General features: G+C 42.6%; 1 pseudogene; it reads left to right on the forward strand.

Moving 5' to 3' along the window:
• The first annotated feature begins 4,327 nt into the window (after positions 1–4,327).
• On the forward strand, positions 4,328–5,663 carry LOC149223147 (EP1-like glycoprotein 2 pseudogene; annotated as a pseudogene).
• Positions 5,664–9,649: the final 3,986 nt, after the last annotated feature.

A 9,649-nucleotide genomic window follows, 5' to 3' on the forward strand; every position in this document is an offset into this window, starting at 1 on the left:
GACTCATGGGCTTGAAAAAAACAATCTCTATGTTGTAGTTGACTTTGAAAACTAGGGCTTGCCCTTAATTCTCTTGTGGGTCTCAGGAACCTTATGGCGTGTCCATGATAATCATCTATTTTGTGATTAGTTGATTAATTTGTGGTCTTTTAATTTGAAGTCCTAGAGTCCCCACCTCATGGATCTCCTTTTGCATGATTACTTATTGGTTTCTAATTTGATGTTTCTCCACATAGGGTGTAAGGACCTGCGGTCCGTGCGACGGGCAGGACGCACATCTGGTGCGAAGAGGCGAGCTACAGCCAAGGCAAACGAGCGAGCAAGTGAAAAATGTGTGTGGGAGAACTTGGTTGGGCGAGTTTATACTGTGGGGACGAGTTGGCACATCACCCACGGGCCGACCTCATAGACTTGCGATGTGGGCGAAGATTGGTTGGTAGTCCCATGTGATGGGCGGGCCAACCAGCAAAGCTGAACGAGTTTGCAAGTATGGAGGGCGTCAGCTGAATGAGTTGGACGAGTTGGCCGGGTGGCACGACACGCCCACCCGCCCATATATATGGATGGCGTGGTTGGGGAGCAAAGAAAATCGATCAACACAACGAACAAGCATTCAAGCGAGTCAAGGGACGAGCTCGAGGTGCGAAGGTGCAGGTTTAAGCATGGAGGAGCAGGCTCAAGGCGCAGGTTGCACGAAGGCGTATGCGCCCGCTCGCCGGGAAAACTGCACGAGCTGCACGAGGTTGAACGAGTCGGTTGGCACAGGTAGGCAAGCCGCACAAAGGCGTGCCCGCCCGAGGTAGGCAACACAGGTGGAGGGCTGCACGAAGGCGTGCCCGCCCGAGGTAGGCAACACAGGTGGAGGGCTGCACGAAGGCGTGCCCGCCCGTCGGTTGTGACACGGGTGGAGGGCCGTACAAAGGCGCGCCCGCCCGTCGATTGGTGATACGGGTGGAGGGTGCACGAAGGCGCCCGCTCGTTGGTTAATTGTGCGGGTGGAGGGCTGCACGAAGGCGCCCGCCCGCCGATCAGTTTTGTGCACGGGTGGAGGGCTGCACGAAGGCGCCCGCGGTTAGCGAAACGGTGAACTCGGGTAGGGGTGAAACGAAGGCGCCCGCCCGCGGTTGGTGTTTCGTGTGAGGCTGCACGAAGGTGTTGCTGGGTAGAAAATTTGGCTAAGTGTGGATTGTGGAGAGTGACCACCATGCAAGGCATGCCCAAGGTGGGCAGTTCGTGGGCAAGACACGAAGTCAGAATTCTCCTCCTGATTCTGTCCTTGGTGTAGATGAGAAAGTGGACACAACACTAGGTAAGTGGACCGGGAAAGTCGACTTCACTATAGTGCAGATTGATGACTATGAAGCTGTGCTGGGGATGGAATTCTTGAAACAATATGATGCTATGATTGTTCCACATTTGAAGAAGCTGTACATTTATGATGGAAGGGAAGATGTACCCATTGGTGTGACAAGGCCTGATTGTAAACTAGCAGTGATGCAGATGGAGAACGAGAAGCGCATGGAAGATATGTGTAAGCGATTGTCTATTGTTGAGGCAAAGCTCACTGAGCAGTCATTCGTTATCATGACACTATCCGATAGTATCTTGGATTTGTCAAGAAGGCTAGAGGAGGTTGAGGATGATGATGACGAGGAGGTTTATGTGAGACCGAATGTCCATGAGGAGGATCGGGTTGCATATCTACAGAGGATGGAGATAGAGGATCCTGACAGATGGATTGAGCTTATTAGTGAGGGTGAGCCTTCAGGCTCTACTCCCTCTACATCTTCTTAGATGACATAGAAGATGGGGCTCATTGTTAGCTGCTCATGGCAATGAGTCCTTAAAATAGGTTGAGCAGGTATGACAGATGGTGCAGGAATGGTTTGGCATTAGCATCATGACATGTTGCAGATGGGATGGAGTTTCCATGGACCTAAGCATGGGAGAGATTCTTGGTGAGTCCAAGATGTGGCAGAGTCTGAGAAAGACTGGTGTAGGCATAAGGATGGACATTCTTATGATTTGAGCGTGACAATTGGACTAATCACCCGACTAGTTCGAGTCATGTTGGCCAGTTGGACTAATCACCCGACTAGTTCGAGTCATGAGGGCCAGTGGTGTACCAGAGAGATGTTGGCATTATGTTGGAGTATCTAATGATAGTTCACAAGATGGGGCAACACATGGTGGAGACAGTTGTTTTACATATGTTGCAGGGATGTTGCAGTGTATGAACTGGTTGATATCATGGACAAAGGATGATATGGTTATCTTGATGAGATGATGATCTTGGTGGCAGGATGGTTACCGGGATGGCATATTGTTGAGGACGACAATGACTTCAGATGGAGGAGGATATAAGGACCTGTGGTCCGTGCGACGGGCAGGGCGCACATCCGGTGCGAAGAGGCGAGCTGTAGCCAAGGCAAACGAGCGAGCAAGTGAAAAATGCGCGTGGGAGAACTTGGCTGAGCAAGTTTATACCGTGTGGACGAGTTGGCACATCACCCACGGGCCGACCTCATAGACTTGTGATGTGGGCGAAGATTGGTTGGCGGTCCCGTGTGATGGGCGGGCTGACCAACAAAGCTGAACGAGTTAGCAAGTATGGAGGGCGTTGGCTAAATGAGTTGGACGAGTCGGCCGGGTGGCATGACTCGCCCACCCGCCCATATATATGGATGGCGCGGTTGGGGAGCAAAGAAAATCGATCAACACATCAAACAAGCATTCAAGCGAGTCAAGGGACGAGCTCGAGGTGCGAAGGTGCAGGTTTAAGCGTGGCGGAGCAGGCTTAAGGTGCAGGTCGCACGAAGGTGTATGCGCCCGCCTGCCAGGCAGACTACACGCGTTGCACGAGGTTGAACGGGTCGGTTGGCACAGGTAGGCAAGCCGCACGAAGGTGCGCCCGCCTGCGGTAAGCAACATGGGTGGAGAGCCGCACGAAGGCGCACCAGCCCGTCAGTTGTGACACGGGTGGAGGGCCGCACGAAGGCACACCCGCCCATCGGTTAATCGTGCGGGTGGAGGGCTGCACGAAGGCGCCCGCCCGTCGGTTGGTGAAATGGTGAACTCAAGTAGGGGTGAAACGAAAGCGCCCGCCCGCGGTTGGTGTTTCATGTGAGGCTGCACGGAGGTGTTGCCGGGTAGAAAATTTGGCTAAGTGTGGATTGTGGAGAGTGACCACCGTGGAAGGTGTTGCCGGGTAGAAAATTTGGCTAAGTGTGCATTGTGGAGAGTGACCACCGTGCAAGGCATGCACGAGGTGGGCAGTTCGTGGGCAAGACATGAAGTCAGAATTTTGGCTAAGTATAAAACTTGGGGTTGCCAAGGCATACTTGTGCACGAGGTGTGCAGTTCGTGGGCAAGACACGAAGTCATAATTTTGGCTAAGTATAAAACTTGCGGTTGCCAAGGCATACTTGTAAAATTGTAAAAGTTGATAATATATTGAAATCGGGCAGACTCATTGTTCAAAGAGTTGCCCCTCCCTTTATACTGTTGCAATTGTGCTCTTTATGTATAATTGTTGTGGATAATGAATGTGTATGGGTGTTCATTTGTATAAAAGATAATACTAATACTTGGTGAAGAAAAAAATAAACTAAGTATCGAATGTTAAGGCGTAGTCCATGAACATAAGTATTGGTGAAAAGAAAGTGTTCGGTGGTGCCACACCTCGCTATAAGCGGTTGAAAAACTACCACAGGTGTAGGGGCGTGACATAGGGTGTCGCGATTATCGATTTTGATTGATTGATTTGTGGTCTTTTAATTTGAAGTCACCGCCTCATGGGTCTATGTTGCATGAATTCCATAGAAAATCAATATCTATTTTGGTACGATTATCAATTTTGATTGATTGATTGTGGGCTTTTAATTTGAAGTCACCACCTCATGGGTCTATGTTGCATGAATTCCATAGAGAATCTATTCTATCTATTTTGGTACAATTGTGTTTTGTTAACTTATTTCAGAATTCATATTTCACATTAAAATATGTAACAGGAATATAAGATGTTCAGTGGAAGAGATATAGCCAAAGAACAAATATAGCTAGAAAAGGAGCACTACTTTATTTTGAATTTATTATACCAATTGTCTTCTTTAAAGCAAATTTAGCCAGACTCTTCTTACCTGGAATGCCAATGCTAGGAATTTAATAAAGAAAACAGTCGTGTGATCGGAGTGCCTTCCACTGGAGGGGTTAACGGTTGACTTTGACTGTGTGACAGGAAGGTTTCTACCGACCAATAAGCACCATTTAATGCTGTGTAGTCTGGATTCTACACCATCAAATCTCTACCCTTATTTGGTGGCCTATATCATAGCCTGGATGCTGTATTAAAAAATCAGACACAGAAGAAGAAGAGGAGAGAGATTCTCTGCTGTATTGGCAATATCAGCTAATTATGGATTCAATTTCGTTCTACCGTTCTTTAGTATTGTATTTCTGCTCACATTTGGGAGTGTGCTCACACCTGGGAGTGTTAGTGGAGCGTTCTCTTCTAAAAACTCAGGAAAGCTGACCGCTTCCACTGGCATCTAGGAATGGTCTCTTGGAGTTGCTCTTCTACAACACCGCACCCAATGAATACGCTGTGGGAATTTCCATGGGCCATATTGGACAACAACACCGCACCCAATGAATACGCTGTGGGAATTTCCATGGGCTATGCTGGACAAGAGGAAAACAAGATGATCGTGTGGACAGCGATCATGAATGATCTCGTGACAGAGAATTCCACTCTCAACCTCACCGATGACGGAAACCTTGTCATCTCCAATGCAAACGGGAGCAGTGGTTGGTCCTCAAACACTTCTGGAAGGGGCGTTGTGGGATGCGAACTCCGAAACGACGGCAACCTGGTGCTCTATAACGAAAATAACAAAACGGTGTGGCAGAGTTTCGATCACCCGACCGACAGTCTCTTAGTCGGCCAATAACTGAACATTGGAGGGATGAAGAAACTGGTCAGCCGCGCGTCGGAGAAGGATGGATGGGAGGGACCTTACTGTCTTGAAATTGAAGCCGGAGGACTGGTTCTGTATCTCAGCCTTCCCGAGCCTGTGCCACACTAGACTCTCCCCTTTTACGACAGGGGTCCAAGGGACATCGATGCCATCACGCACACCTGCGATAAACCAGTAAGTCAAGCAACTTTCCTGATCGATCCACAAGCCAAGCACGGGTATCGTTACATGATCGAGATGAGGTTGGCCAACTTCACTGCGGCGCCAGAGTTCAGGGCACTAGAACTCTGCAAACTCACTTCTGAAGAAACCAGCACGGCTCTCTATAGTTTCAACACACTGAGATTTAATACGAATTGGTCCTTTCTGAGACTGGAGTCTGATTGAGATGTGAAAATGTATAGTTACTCGCAGTTTAATAAGTGGGATATCACATACCGGGGATTTGGATGTTGGCGAGGAGTGCCTCAGTGCGATCTTGTGAGAAAATTTGGAGGATCAATGGTTGTTTCTAGAAGGTGTCAATGTGTGGCCTGTGCTCAAGCTGATGGGATCTGGGAGCTGCGCCCTGTCCCCCCTTGCTGACTCTAAAGACACTCATCGTCCAACTCTTCTGTTGATTTCTATAAACTGGTGGGACCTGAGCATTTCTCCAATGTAAGTGCAAATCAAAATCCAAATCCATTTGGGGAAACAGAAACCAAAGAGTGCAGGAGGAAATTTTTTTGAGTTAAGAGAATATATATTCTAATTAATGAGAAAAATATTGAATATTTCATTTAAATATTTATAAAAAATAGGATAATGATAAATTTATTAATATTTTTTATAAATAATAAAAAATTAAAATTTTAAAAAGATGAAATACAAAAGTATTTTTTTAAATAATAAAAAAACACAATTTATTAATTATATTAATTACTTTTAATAAACTAATAATTAAATCAATTTTCCTAACATTATAATTATATTAATATTTTTAGGGATAATTTAATTGACTATTACTATATTATCAAGTAATATGTAAATCACTAAATTAAAAACCCAAATCTCTTATTATAACTTTTTATTAAAAAAAACACAATTTATTAATTATATTAATTACTTTTAATAAACTAATAATTAAATCAATTTTCTTAACGTTAACATTATAATTATGTTAATATTTTTAATTCATTAATATTATTGAATTAATTAATATAAGATATATGAATTCATATATATTATTGAGAATATATTATTAAATTAATATATTTTTTTCCCTTTCATGTTTTCATATATTCTTATATGAATACAAAATCATTTAAAAGAAAAAGTCATAACATATATTTTTGAAATAGATAACATTCCCTTTGGGGATGATGGACTTGAGGAGCCTTGGAATTAGTGAGGGGATGACCACCTCACCACCTACCTCTTACATGACAATTTATAGAGGTGACCGGTCACCCTTCATGCACGCATAATAGTGCTGTAATTAAGTTTGTTCACGTTAAGTCAATGTAGTTGGTGGGAGGTAAAATGATATGGTTCTTGGTTTGTATTGCTACTATGTTCAGTGAGTTTTTAGGCTGTATGAGAGTGGATATTGTAAGGGGAATGTCAACAACTCCTGAGAGTGGATATTGTAAGGGGAATGTCAACAACTCCTGATTTGTCCATCAGTCTTTTCAATAAACGTGAATGTTTGTTTTTCCATCAGTTTTTTCAAGTGATTGTATATCTAAAATTAGTTTATTTATCTTAAGACAACATTAGATGTATTTATATGTAATATTATTTAATGTGAATATAGAATATAGTTGGCACTATCAAAATTTAAGTTGGTACCAAAGCACTATCCCATAAACTATAGTTAACCTAATTATTTTTTTTTCCTTTTTCTTTCCACTATAAGAATAAAAGTGTTAATTTTATTTTATTGGTGAGGAATCGGCACACTCTATTTGTCATGATGATAAAAATAATAATAATAATAAAATTACAAATTTTGAGTTAGGAAATGTCCAAATTTAAACAATCATAAAATAACAATAAGAAACTAATTGTGAAAAGACAATCATAAAATAACAATAAGAAAATAAATGTGAGAAGACAATCATAAAATAATAAGAAAATAAATGATTAGCTATTAAGTAAGGAGTTGTCTTTAGTGCGACTTTTTGGAGTTTCCGGTGCTAGAATCTGGTGGAAAAAAAATGAGGTGAAATCTTGATTTGTGTTATTTAAACTAGTTTTTTTACTGTATATATGAATTCAACACCTGGGCATTTCTAGTGTGCCGGGCTTATGTAATGACCCCGGTAACTTGTAAATCTGGATAATTACTGTGGTAAAAAGTGTTGAGTGGTTACTCATGGCTTTGAATGACATTATTAATAAAGAAAGTTAATTATTGAATTATTTTTTTTACATGGATATGTTCTTGAAAATGCTGGCAGCCTCCTGAAGGAGGATTTCTATTTTTAGTGAATTAGTTATAAAACTGATGCAACTGCTTCTCACCCAAGGAAAAGTCCTGGGAGGGAAAAGTCTCTGGGTTGTTGAGGAACAAGCAGAGAGAAGAATTCCAAGAGAGCAGAATGAAGGAAAGAGGTTAAGTCTGGTGATGACCAAATAACCTAGCAGAGAGGTGCAATAGTCTTGTTGAGGGCTGCAGGCCTGCAAGACGGCTCGGGGGGAGAATCCAGCGAAGTGGATCTCAAGGTTGGGAGTATAAGAGCAAAGACATTGCAGGTGATCTCTGAAAGTAAGGGCTTCAGTAGCGGGAATAACCAGGTACGCCTTCTCTGATCCATTATTGAATAAAGAACAGGTATTGAAATGTACAGATAGGACACAAAACTGAACTTGTATTATTTCCTGTAGTTGTTATGGTAACCAGGTAATGCATACAGTTCTAAGACATCGTTAATGAACAAGGTGTGGTCACCCCTGTATCTGTATTAATGTTTAAAAGCTGCATGGTTACTATACGCTCCGCAGAGTCCAATAGTAAGCCATTAAAACGGAATGGACGCCTGTGTTAGAACAACTGTGAGTGAAAACTTGAAGTAAGGGTAAACAAAACCCTTATGGAAGACTGTGACAAATAACTAAGAGGGGAACCCGAGAATAAGGGTAAACTATACCCTTAAGAATGAAGACACTAAGTTAATTGTTTGGTAAGGCTGATTAGGAACCGGATTAAATAACACAGTCCACTAGCACAGAATCCGCTTTGCATGTAACAGTAACAGTATATGAGATATTGTATAGCACGCGAATTAAACTGTACAGAATCATTTATTAGTTTATCACTGTATAAGTTAAACAAGAAGTGTAACCGAATGCTGTATACATCAACGATATGCGTGATTAAAAGTCATTTGAGCAAGAAATATTATGTAAACTCACACTGTACAGAGGTAACATTATTATGGAACAGTGCCGTAAAGAAAACTGTATAAGAGATAACATTAATGAAACAGTGCCGTAAAGAGAACTGCATAGAGATAACATTATTATGATTATTATGAAGTAATGCTGTAAAAGAAGTAATGCACGGTAATAACAGTGCTGCTCATCAAACGAGAATGTCAGACCCAGTGACGGGTTGACAATTACCTGGAGCAGAAACAATAAAAACTAACCTAATGTACAGGAAGTCAGAATATAATGTCAAGCTAAGGGCAGCAAAACGAAACATAACCGATGGTTATCCATGTAATAAACCGGCAGTTAGAGCCACTGTAAGCATCTGTACGCGCAGAGGCAGTCTCTGCACCCATGTAACGGATGCAGGACTAACCTCGAGTCGCTTAACCATATATATATAAGGAATAGACTTACAAGAACTCAATGTATGGGGAAACTTCAATATCTAAAACATAAACGCATATTGCAGTAAACCCTTAAAGCTATGACTTCCTTGAGCAACAGATAAGTAACCAACAACAATATATTGAAATAAGACTTCCATATGAACCGACAATGCAAGAATGGCAAAACCATTAGTGATTATGGATAGTTCTGTGAATAGAAACACAAGTATTCATTAAGACAGCTGTGCAAAACATTACTGTAGCCGTGATAAGTCTAGACGAAGGAGACAGCGGTAAACCGCACCAGACACTACCATTACAAGCAACATAGCTTCATATATCTGCTACTATAAAAGTAATATAGCATCAGGTATCCGTTCTTACAAAGTAACAAAGCTTTACATAACTGAAATAGCTCGGAAGAGCCTCAAAGTATACAGAACATTAAAACCCTGAGACCCTAGCTAATACCCTACTCAGAAATATAGGTAGTGGGGCGTGCAAGCCATAACCCTAAGGGTTCAACAGGGCAGACCGGCATGTAGAGGCCGTCTGTTAAGTGCTCAGGGGTTTGGAACATGGAACCCGACCTGAGACATTAAGCAGGAAAACGAGCCATGTCTCAGCTACGGTCAACAAACAATATCACCATAAACCATTTGTTAAAATGAAATTGGTGAGCGGGTGAACATACCTGTAAACTTCGCGAACCCGAATCCTCCTGCACGCTGACAAACCGATGTGTGCATGACCTGCATGGTAAACAACCGGACACAGTGAGAGTATGCAGAGAGTTAAGTATAACGAAAGCATAGCTATAGAGCCGACGGCAAAGGGAATACCAGATGGGTAGCAGAGGAATCGATACCA

Source organism: Pinus tabuliformis, chromosome Q, assembly GCF_031772625.1.
Source record: "Pinus tabuliformis cultivar Carrire ecotype Pingquan chromosome Q, CPIR1, whole genome shotgun sequence".
Lineage (NCBI taxonomy): Eukaryota > Viridiplantae > Streptophyta > Pinopsida > Pinales > Pinaceae > Pinus > Pinus tabuliformis.